Below are 10,538 nucleotides of genomic sequence, written 5' to 3'. Positions count from 1 at the left end.
GCTTCCCCAGGTCCTCTGCTATTTGCCGGAAGGTTTAGAAGTTTCACTAGCTAATGTCGACAGTTGTTTTTAGAAGTTTTTACAGGAGATTGGAAGGAAATGTGACTTTCCCATGAGGGAAGGGGAACAAGGATTCTACTGGGCTGACTTAGCTTTAAGCACCCGAGACAGAAATGGAAATTCATTCTTCTGAAGGAGTTAACAGCGGTGCACTGTACTTTGCAAACGCTCCCCGGAGAGACTCTTGCTAAATTTGTTCTCAGCAACATTCATACCTGATTCATGCCCTATAAAAGAGAGGTCAAGGGATGTTTAAGTTCATTTATTTTAACAGCCTAAGAATTTGAGTCCAATGAAATTAGAATTTCCCCTCACCTCCCAAATGAAGCCACTGTGCTGTTACTGCTATTACTATACTATTATTATCATTATTATTATTATTTGGGTTCCTTCCTTCCATCCTTCCTTCCTCTCTCCCTCCTTCCCTCTCTCTCTTTCTCCTTCCTTCCTTCCTTCTTTCTTTCTTAGGGTATCCACTGTGCTATTATTTGAGTGAGTTGTCCTGATATCTTTCTGATTTCTGTGAACCACTACCATAAGGCGAGACGCTATGATCAGAATCAGAACTCATGTACGAATTTCCTCTGTGCATGGATCTTAGACACTGAGGATTGGTATCAACGAATTTGAACTTTTAATATTCATGACACATAGGTAGCAGAACAGTATTAAGTCAAGACATAAATCATCAGAAAGGCAGTTTTTCCAAACTGTATTTTGAGATATAGTCATATGCTCCTTAACAAAAAAGGCCTCTGGGGCATCTGAAAAATGAAGAATTAAATAAAATCAAACAGATCCCTTTACTTCAGGAAGTCTCAACACTATTAACATAGTAATTTGTTTTGCAAATATCTAAGAAAAGATGAGTACGCAGCCTTGCTCAAACTTATCAAGATGCTTTTCCAGAAGAGTATATTGGAACAAAGTAACAACATGAATGAATGAATGAATGAATGTCTAACACATTAACATTGTGCATACTGTTTACCAAACACCTTTTAAAGGACACTCACACAAACACAAATACACACACATTTAATACAAAAACTGTATGTATCAGGTATAATTATTATCCTCAATGTACAGATAAGATACCTGAGACACTTGCTCAAAGTCTTGTAGGTAATTCTCTAACTCAGTGATAACCAAATATATTTGTTCACGAACCCACCAGTATATGTTTAGATTGTACTATGTCATAACTTATAAATATTCCCTGGGAATATTTTTTATATTAATGTATTGTGTCCATAATAAAATATAGCAAAAGTCAAAATGAAAAAGGATATAATAAAAACAGGAGGAGGCCTGTTTTAAAATAATTCTTTGTTTTATTACTGATGGTGCAAAAATAAATTTGTTCTTACTACAAATAATAAAGCTACCATCATTGAATATATATTTAATTAAAAATTTTTTTTAGATTTTATTTATTTATTTGACAGAGAGAGAGAGATTACAAGTAGGCAGGCAGAGAGAGAGGGGGAAGCAGGCTCCCCGCTGAGCAGAGAGCCCAATGTGGAGGACCCCGAGATCATGACCTGAGCCGAACGCAGAGACTTAACCCACTGAGCACCCAGGTATCCCTTAATTTTAAAATTAATTTAATGGTTTGTGATACAGCTGTTTAAAATTTTATTTCTGAGTCAGGTTCAGTTAATATTGATCATTGGTTTCACAGTTGGACGTGTTGGGAAAGAGACAAGTCATAAAGTACTATTACATAAAGTAAACACTTCAGGTGTGTTTCGCTGCTAATACCAGTGAATCTAAGTCCAAATTCCACACACTCTTCTTTTCCCCCAATTTCCTTGCAGGCTATCACTGTTTTTTTTCTGTGTATCTTTACCAGTGAAAAATGTGGACTTGCTGTAAAAAAATCAACTATGTCATTTCCTTATTGCTTACTTGTGCTTGCATTATTTGAATTAAAATTTTAAGCTTTTGTTTAGGTTTTGAGTGTTCAGTTATGTTAGTTCAAACTGGGTCAGATAATGGGCCAGTGCACTTAACCCAGAGCACACGACTGTCCTACGTCAGTGCACGCTAAAAGCAAAGTGTCAGCAGTTCTACTCTCCCTCGGGAGCCTGCTCACCGTGCATGGAGTGAATATCTGACACTTGGAAGAGACTTCCTGAGTTACTAGTGTGTATCCCTATATTAAATATTAAGAAAGATTAATTTTTAGTATTTTTTTAAAAGATTTTATTTATTCATTTGACAGATCACAAGTAGGCAGAGAGGCAGGCAGAGAGAGAGGAGGAAGCAGGCTCCCTTCTGAGCAGAGAGCCCGATGCGGGGCTCGATCCCAGGACCCCGGGATCATGACCCGAGCCGAAGGCAGAGGCTTTAACCCACTGAGCCACCCAAGCGCCCTAATTTTTAGTATTTTTAAAATAAAAAAAACCACAACGCACCAGTTGTTCACTGTACACACCTGAGAACTCCCACCCCACTTTAGAGACTATTCTAGACCTTTCAGGCTAAAAGAAGAAATCTGGCCAGAAATACTAGTTTCAATAAGAACAAAAACAGAACAAAAACAAGAAACCACTTACTGATGAGAGAAACAATTTTGTTACCTCTTGAAAATTGCTACTTTTAAGCAGTAGAGTAGCATTTTATTCAAAAGAACTATATTCTCTAAGCAAAAGCTATTCATTTGAGCAAATGTCCTTTAAAATGACAATCAGCCTGCCTTTATTTGTATTATTTTATGGCAAATATAAAACCAGTGCAATGCACTCTATAGGACACCCATTTATTCTGTGTTGAAAATACAGCCTACAGTGTTTCTGGATAACGTGGAGGGTTGAGAGTGCACTTTGGGGTGTTACGAGTGGTTGAAGAAATTGAAGGTGAATTGTGTCTTGGTGACCAGATAGGAAAACAGTGCAAGAGTTTAGCTATTCCCAATTTCAATATTCCCTTTGCTAAGATCAGAGCCGATTATTTTGGTAAAGGATTTTTGTGACCAAAATCCAGTCCTCCAATGACTTGTCTGCTGTTACAGTTAGTGACAGGATCAGGATGAGAATACAGTTTTCCTCACTGTTGCTCCATTCACTCCACATTCTCTGATTTGTGAAGAATATACTACAAATGCCTTTTGTAGACTGACAGCTTCACAACCAAGGTGCAAAGCACTCGCACAGAATATTTACTGCCAGTAATTTACTGTATTATACAAATGAACAAAGCCTTTCTCTGGGCAATCAAGCAATTACAAAATAGTTCTGTTTGTTTGTTTGGTTTTTTTTAAAAGATTTTATTTATTTATTTGACAGACAGAGATCACAAGCAGGCAGAGAGAGGGAAAGGGAAGCAGGCTCCCTGCGGAGCAGAGAGCCCGATGTGGGGCTTGATCCCAGAACCCTGAGATCATGACCTGAGCCCCGAAAACAGAGGCTTTAACCCACTGAGCCACCCAGGCGCCCCCAAAATAGTTGTGTTTTATAAGGCGCACTCTTCCTTGATGTGGTTTTTGTTTTCCTGGAATTTTGTCTGTAAGTTGTCTCTGCTGAACTACTTCATGAAACTCTGAGTTTCCATGGCATACAGCATCCTTATCATTGTCTTTCAATGAGCAATTTGTACTTACAAGCGTCAAAGTCTTAACAGGTGATAAAAAGAGTGAGGGTGCAGGGAAGCAGATCTGGGGTAATACCAGTGATAGGATGATCTCGGGTTAGGACACACTCTAGGATGTGTTACGTCGTTACTCCCTTTGCTCCTGTTATTTTGGGAGACTGATTTCATGGCAGTGGAAGCAAAGGGTATGGGAGCACGTAAGGAAACAGAGAAAGCTAGTGTGGTTACTGCAGCTTCATTTTCGGTTGGCTGTAGGATGAATTATGTCCGCCTGGTGGTTCAGGACCCCATACTGCCTTTGCTCTGCATGTATGGCAAGTTGATCTGATTGTGCTAGATCCCAGGACTCCTTTTCATGGTCCAAGATAAGGTTCCGACCCTTGGTGTAAGTGTATGTCCATAAGGACACAAAATCGTGTAACCACAAAAAGGAAGGGTTCCCATCAATTGTATTTGGCAGAGAGTACACTAGACCTTAGGATTGGTTGAACTTGGAGAGTCTTTACCATGTGATTATGCCTCAGATAATGTCTACATCCTAGTGTGTCAAAAGCAGCATCCAGGGATACATCCAGAGTCAGGATACATCCTGACACATGCGCAACTCCCGCAAATGCTGGTCACCCTGGGGAAGAGAGACACAACATGTCTCCTCAAAAAGGAATTGACTTTCATTGCAGGCGCCCTCAGAAGCAGGATAACAAAGGGCCCTGCTGAAGGAAGAGAACTATTCACACTATTTAGGCTATGGGTCTTGCTTCACAACAAATCCGAGGCTGAAACACCAAAACCCTGGTTAACAGGAGAGACACAGGCTGTCACCTCAGAGGCTGATATGATTGGGAGATATAAAGAGAATTGGAGATTAAAAGTACCGTGAATTCTCATAAAATGTGAGAGATAAGTATTACTTTTTTCCTTAGTCAGGATGAAGAAACTCAGAGAGGTTAAGATACTCACCCAAGTGAGCGGTAGAGCAGGGATCAAGTTAGGGTACTGCAGACTCAGAAGCTCATGCTCTTTCTGGGACACCGTACCCATGAGTAAGTAAAATAAATAAAGAAATTGGACTATTTATTTTTGGAGGAAATTACTCCCTTAGTAAAGTAAGCAAATAAAATAATAAATAAAGTGACTCACAGGAGTCTTAGCTATAGGTGTGCTCCCTACCAGCACGTAAATTCTCTGCAGTGGACCAGCCTACCTTGATGATGTTGACAAAATCTATGACAAAACTGTAGTATAATTTGTTCTGGTTCCACATGGAGCAACCAGAGTGGGGAGTAACTGAGTAGAGGTGTGAGGGAGATAGAACTAGGCACTTGGTCCTCTTTCTGGCTGTGATATCTGGTAGGTTCATTACCTGACACTCAGAGCAGAGAGTAACACAGGGGTTTTTCCTGTATCTTCCACACTCAGAGAGATCCCCTAGCAAGCTAGTTCAAAAATTTGAAAGTGGTTTTTTCCTCAATGTCTAAGCTTTTCTTTCCAATGATCATGATTATACTACATTAAAAAATGGAGATACTACAGCCTCTCCTGTATTAAATACACTCATGTTTTTAATACCTGATGGATGAACACAGATCAAAGAATCCAAGCAGGGCTATCAAGCTAGTGCTAGCTCACTTACATTAGTGGAGGAAGGGACATAACAAATGCAAGTACCCAATTTTTATCTGTAAACTTTCATAGTTTATTATGACCACAAAACTCAGTCACCCATTTTTTTTTTAAGATTTTATTTATTTATTTGACAGAGAGAGAAATCACAAGTAGGCAGAGCAGCAGGCAGAGAGAGGGGGGGAAGCAGGCTTCCTGCCGAGCAGAGAGCCCGATATGGGGTTCGATCCCAGGACCCTGAGATCATGACCTGAGCCGAAGGCAGAGGCTCAACCCACTGAGCCACCCAGGTGCCCAGTCACCCATTTTTTTAAAAAGATTTTATTTATTTATTTTCAAGAGAGAGAGCGTGGGTGAGCAAGGGGAAGAGGAGAGGAAGAAAGACAAGCAGACTCCATGCTGAGCATAGATCCCAATGCAGGGCTTGATTCCAAAACCTTGAGATCTTGACCTGAGCCCGAACCAAGAGTCTGACACTCAATCCACTAAGCCAGCCTGGCACCTTACCCATTTGTTTTAACTTCATGTATCATGAAATTAAACTTCCAATTGATAGGACTGACCATCAGGCAGACCAAATCAATTACTTAGTGACTCTACCACCATTTTCATCTACTTTTGTTTACCAATTATACTTAGCGGGCTACAAGATGTGTGAGCTCTGCATACAGGAGGCAAGGTGAAGAGGAAGGTGAATTAGCCAGATGCCCACTCCTTCAGGCCCTATAGAAGAACCACTGGGAATTCTTACTTTCTGCTACAATGGCGGAAGTCAGCCTTTTTATGTATCTAAGTGGGAGAAAAGTTACTGTTAAGTTGAAATAGGACAGGGTGATTTAGCATGGTTTTAATTGGATTTGGGCAATAAAAATACCCTTTGCTGCTGAAAAAGGTTTGCAAAATTTGAAAATGAAGGTTATACAACCTCTTTACAACAAAGAGCAGTCTTTTGAAAGGTTGTCCTCACTTTAGAAGTTGATTTTATAACCCTAATGAGGCATGGGAGACAAAATCTGCTCTTGAAATGTTTCAACTTTCTTCAGTGTTCTCTGTTTAATTAGAATTACTCCCTCTATGAACCTCTCTAGCTAGCAATCTAATAACCATTAGCAGAATTTATTTACTGTTTAAATTGCTGCTCAAAGTTTAGGCTTGGTAGCAAAGATTTCGTCAGGTAACTGCCTCATCTCTGCCTTCAAGGTTTGTATAAGGACTTTTCTTATAAAAAAATAAACTTGAAGTCCTAGGAAAGATGTTTTTCTGGGTGGATGGTGGGGGGGGTGACAAGAGGAGCAGATAATTATATGTATCTAAATGTACCTGCAAATCTGTTGTGCTTGGGAAAAGTTTAGATTCTTCTATTCTTTTGAATAAGCACATTTGCAGATCTGAATCTTAGAGTTAAATAATGTATGAGACTAACAACAAATTAAAACAATAAAAATGGATCTGCCACACTCAGTCAACATCTTTTCATTTCCTACAGGGGAGAAAAAAAAAAAAACCCTACTGTAGTAACCATCCTAGAATTTTGGAAGCCTCCAATTATAACTCCAGTACATTCCTTGGGCAAACTTTATTTAGCATTTCTACCAAATTCAAATAGAGTATGAAATTTAGTGTTTTCGTTTTTGAGTTCATAGCACTTTCTCCATTTTTAGATGAGTCTGATTAGAACAGTCACAATTGTATTCTATAGTTATTAGGACTAAGAAAATCAATTAAAATAAAATGGTATGTTTCCAAATGATAACTAACTAGGGAATTGAGTGGAAAATTTTGAGTCAACTATTATATAAGTTATTCTTAAATTCAACAGCCAAGAGAAAATTCTTTTATATTTTTCAACAACTTTCTCAATTCTGGTTCATTAAAATGCAACACACAGAGAGGATAGAAAATATATTCTCATGGCTTTCTCTTTAGATATGATTCCAAACCTATTAGTAATCACTGAAGGAATAGTAGCAGTGGTATGGCAATTACAATAAAAATAGTATTAGATACCATCTAAGAATATAGTTTGTGATAGCCAAATTTTAAAAGATAACTTGTTACCTATGTATGAAGACACCAGAACAAAAATATCATGAGTGCCGAATCCATTTTTTTTTTTCCCTAAGAGAGAAAGAGAGAGGAAGGGGAGGGGGAGAGGGAGAGGAAGAGAGAATGCTAAGCAGGCTCCATGCTGAGCACTGAGCCCAGCACCTTGCTGGATCCCAAGACCCTGAGATCATGACCTGAGCTTAAATCAAGTCAGATGACTGAGCCACCCAGGCACGCTCAGAATGCATCTAAGACATGTTTCTCTGCAGGCATTGATAGGAATAAACAACTATGATATGATCAGAACATGAGACCTGGAATCAAAATCTGGGCTTGACGATGCTTTCACTTGCTCACTGTATGATTTGGAAAAGTTCCCTCATCTGCAGAAACTCCAGTTTCTTCTTATGTAGAATAGGACTATGAGTACCTGTCCTACAAGCATCTCAGGGTTTGCTGTGAGGATCAAAGACCAAAATGAGATACTCCATGTGAGAACAACAAGTCAACAGTAGGGTTCTGCTCAATAAAATGTAATGTTTTGCACAGATGTGGCCCCAATTTCCATATTAAGTTTTGGGTCTAGAACTCAAGGGGAAAAAACAAAGGTAGGGTACATTGGTACATAATGATATTTAGCTTAAAATGGCTTTATTTGTATCCTACTTAACCTTGCAAAGGAAGTGACATGGCTTCTCTAACCACCAAAGCTGTCATTTAGTAAGTACTTTGTTTATTGGCATGTGTTCATGCTGCAAATACTGCATATCTAAGGGACACCCTAGATATGGGGATATAATACCCCTTGCCCTGTTCAGCTTCCAGAAACTTAAAGAAGACAGTGGTGATAGAGCATAGTTTTAATAATGAAATAATTCACAGAAAGGATAGTCTTAATCCTGCTCTCTATATAAGTAAACTGATGCTCAGAAATGTAATCACCCCCCGGCCATCCAGCCAGCAGATGGAAGCACCAACGTGAGATGCCATCTATCAGGTTCCAAAGTCAGTAATCTTGACTGTCACAGTTACATTGCATCGAAACAGTTTTGGTGGTGCTTCCCTAGAGACCCCCTAAAGGTCTCATAGATGGTTTAGACATTAAATTGTTCTTTTGTGGGGGACCTGAGTGGTTCAGTCAGGTAAGCGGCCGGCTCTTGGTTTTGACTCAGCTCATGATCTCGCGGTCCTGGGACTGAGCCCCCTGCTTTGGGCTTCACATTCAGTGCGGAGTCTGCTTGAGGATTCTTTCTCTCCCTCTTCCTCTGCCCCTCCCCCTGTGCTCTCTCTTTCTCTCTCTCTCTAAGATAAATAAATCTTTAAAAAAATTCTTCTTTTGTAAAATTATTTATGTATATAGGGATATCTGAAATGTCAGTTTTTGGAAGAGAAATATATTTTACGTTCTTTAATATAGCTTTCTGTCTAATACAACAGGTTTAGGGTCCCATTTTCAAAAGCCCCACTTTTTTGCCATCAGGCAGTGAATATATGACGTACTGCTAAAGGTCTAAAGGCAAAGTCCATCAGACATAACTATTTTTAATTAATGTGTTTCCCTAGATCCTTGTTGCTTGTGATCGTTAATTTTATGTGTCATCTTGTCTGAGCCACAGCACCCAGATATTTGGTCAAACATTATTTTGGGTGTTTCAGGAGGGTGTTATTTGGATGGGAATAATATATAAATGATCAGATTTTGAGTGAAGTAGTTTGCCCTCCATAGTGTGGGTGAGCCTCATCTAATCAGTGAATGGCCTCAATATCTAAGGCCATTTTCCTCCAGAAAAGAAAGAAGGAATTTGAGTAGCAGATGCCTTTGACTTTGGACTGTAATATTGGTTCCTCCTGGGTGTCCAGCCTGCTGGCCCATCTTACAGATTTTGGACTTGCCAGCCTCCATATTTACTAGTGAGTTCCTTAAAATAAATCTCAATCTGTGCGTGTCTGCATGTGTGCATGTGTGTATCCTATTGATTCTGTTTTTCTGGACAACCCTGACTAATACAGTGTCCAAAGGGTGATGAGCAGACCTGTAGGATCTGTATAACTAGCATCACTGGGAGTTCATCAGAATGCAAATCTCTGACCCCTCCCTTGATCTATTGTTTGGAATCTGCATTTTAACAGCATCTCCAGATGGTTAATAAACACAGTTAAATTAGAGAAGTCCTACCCAGGATGATCAGAATTCAAAATGCTTTTTGTTTTCTTTTTTCCTTTTCTTTTTATAAGTATTTCTCTGTTAGACTTGGTGTGTGTCTATATGGCATTTGGAGGTACTTTCACTTCAGGCTAGCTGAATGCTCTGGGGCAGGGAAGGGATTAATGAGGGAAATTGTTCCTGGTTCAATTTGACTACTACTGAAGGTTCAAAAAAATTGATAAGACTCTTTCCAATTCTGTAATCTAACTCATTGTCACTAGGAAAGCCTACTCCTTATTTCTGTTTGGGTTCATGAAATAGGTGCAGAAGCTCCTCAGCTGAGGGAAAAAAAAGATATTTTGAAGAGTCATGAGCATCTAAGAAATGTATATATAAAATCACAATAGACTCATCTCTATAATAGTTGGATTGTGTTAATAAAATCCCCTTCAGGGGGTGCCTGGCCAACTCTTGATCTCAGGTCATGGGTTTGAGCCCCATCTTGGGTGTAGAGATTACAAAAAAAAACTTTAAAAAAATCATTTGAACGATATTTAGAGTACACTTATTTTGTGCTTATCACGGACATGTGGTAGCACAGGAGACAGAGAGTAGTTTTCATTTCTTTCCTTTTTTTTTTTTTAAAGTAGACTCCACGCCCAACATGGGCACTTCATGCCCAACATGGGGCTTGAACTCACAACCCTGAGATCAAAAGGCACATGCTCTACCCACTGCTCCCCTCATTTCTGTCTTTAACAACCTGACAATGAGTTCAGTAGGATAGTAGTGTAAATAAGGAAGAGCAGTAACTTTGCACAGCTGCCTCCATAAACAGCCATGAAAGGAGGAAGTCCCAAGTTTTCTCCAACTAAATTCTTACTCTTATAATTTATTTCACCTAAAATAATCAGCTGAGTTTTCCAAAATGACTACTTCTTCATATCTTTCCTTTCTTAGAAACCATCAGTATATCTTTACTCTCTATTGAATTCATTCATTCATTTCTCAACAAATACTGAGCACTTCCTATGTACTAAGTGCTGGGCTCAGCCCTTGAAACCTCGCT

Source organism: Martes martes (assembly GCF_963455335.1).
Source record: "Martes martes genome assembly, chromosome: 3".
Taxonomy (NCBI): domain Eukaryota; kingdom Metazoa; phylum Chordata; class Mammalia; order Carnivora; family Mustelidae; genus Martes; species Martes martes.
Note: the sequence above shows the minus strand (reverse complement) of the source record.